Here is a 2,155-nt window from a genome sequence, read left to right on the forward strand (position 1 = left end):
CGATTTTTAACAGTGCTGATAAAAATTGCGTGAAAAAATCAGTGTGCGATTTTAATAGCAATACTCCACTATACCAGTCGGGTATCAAACAATATCTCTAATTTTCCATGTTCTCAGTTTCAACTAAAAAACAGAATCCCCCTCCCACCCATGCAGTACACCTAGTCCGGAAAACAACGCTGGCGGAGCGAAGCCTTTCTCTACTGTACACCGCATTGTGTGGCTCCTGGTAGACATTATTCTCTGTACTTGAAATACGTATTTCAACTTGAACCACTTCCCATCCCAACCATCATCGCTTATCCTATCATCTCTCTTCTTCCCGGCAGCCAGGCGAGCCCTGTGTCATCCAACTTCTAGTTTACTCTCCGCACGAAATCCCACATCACTTGTCGCCTCATCCTCCCACCGTGCGCCACCCACCGTGAATTCCACCTGCTTGCGTGCGTTCTCGTCGTCGTCGTGACCTAAATAATACGGCTAGGATACGCACTACAGCTGCATAAGCTATAATCACACCGGATCGGCTCTCATCCTTCTCGGCTCGGAGCGAGAGTTCGAATCGAACGAAAGGCATCTCATGTTCCGCGCTCCACCGGCAGCTTTTCGGTACATAAGGATAAGTTCGAGTACTCACGCACAAACACAGAGACCGGAAAATATGCGCCCCAACACAGCAAAACCAGTTTCACTATATTGCAAGCTACCACCGGTTAGCCTAGAGAAGTCTGACGACGGGTTTGTTCGAATCGACTATTGTAACGGTTCGACGATGGTCATTCGTTCAGAAGATTCGGGGAAGGCTGATTGCAACAACGTTTTCCCAGTAGTAATATTGATGCTCGAAGCATTCTTTTGTCAGTTAAAGTTGAATGAAATGCACAACGATTTTGAAATATGCAGTCCATTGAATGCTTTTTTTTCATTACATTACATTCATTTCTTTTAACTAGGTGTTTTCTATTAGGCAACACTATCAGCTTAATTTGGTAGAACGAAATTACGCTTTTATTATTATTTTGTTGATAAAATATTAGGTATCTCTATGCGGTGTACGGGGGATCAATTTGTATTAAATTTATATTCTTTAAACAAGCACTGACACCCAAAATTTGTGACCAGTGTTGATAGACTCACACTCAAATCTCAATCAATACGCTTTCCCGTGAGAGGAAACTCATTAGAGATCTGCTTCGCAAATCTCACGCTTGAGATTTTGATGCAAAATCACTCATTCAACTCAAACTGTATAAAATGATTCAGTGGCAAAACCCGTCAAAAACTCGTGAAACCCAAATGTTGTAGTTTACGTTAGAAATGATTACTATAATTTTACTAGACTAACCAAGAATTATTGCCATGTGTGAGTAAACTGTGTAAATACGAGACAATGAGTCATGTTTTTTTTACTGCTGAGTTGCGTGTTCATTTTACGCGCAGTTCGAACGCGAGTACGACCGCTGCCCAAGCCACGACGTCATTATCATAGGAAATTTGAACGATCAGGTTGGCCAGGAGGAGGAGTTCGGACCGACGATTGGAAAGTTCAGCGCCCACCGGCTGACAAACGAGAACGGCCTACGACTGATAGATTTTGCCGCCTCCAAAAATATGGCCATTCGTAGCACCTATTTTCAGCACAGCCTCCCGTATCGGTACACCTGGAGATCACCTCAGCAGACAGAATCACAAATCGACCACGTCTTGATCGATGGACGGCACTTCTCCGACATAACCGACGTCAGAACCTATCGTGGCGCTAACATTGACTTCGACCACTACCTGGTGATGGTGAAACTGCGCTCAAAACTATCCGTCATCAACCATGTACGGTACGGACGCCCGCCTCGGTACAATCTAGCGCGACTGAAACAACCAAATGTCGCCAATGCGTACGCGCAGCATCTTGAGGCAGCGTTGCCGGATGAGGGCGAGCTCGATAGGACCCCTCTTGAGGACTGCTGGAAGACAGTCGAAGCAGCCATTAACGACGCTGCCGAAAGCATTATCGGATATGTGGAACGGAGCTCAAGAAACGAGAAGGAGGTTTTAGAGGAGAAGAATGCAGCGCGGGCTGCAACGCTACAGCATGGTACGCGACAAAACGTGGAACGATACAGACTGAAGCGGAAACAGCAAACCCGCCAATTCCAGG

Source organism: Aedes aegypti, chromosome 2 (assembly GCF_002204515.2).
Source record: "Aedes aegypti strain LVP_AGWG chromosome 2, AaegL5.0 Primary Assembly, whole genome shotgun sequence".
NCBI lineage: Eukaryota > Metazoa > Arthropoda > Insecta > Diptera > Culicidae > Aedes > Aedes aegypti.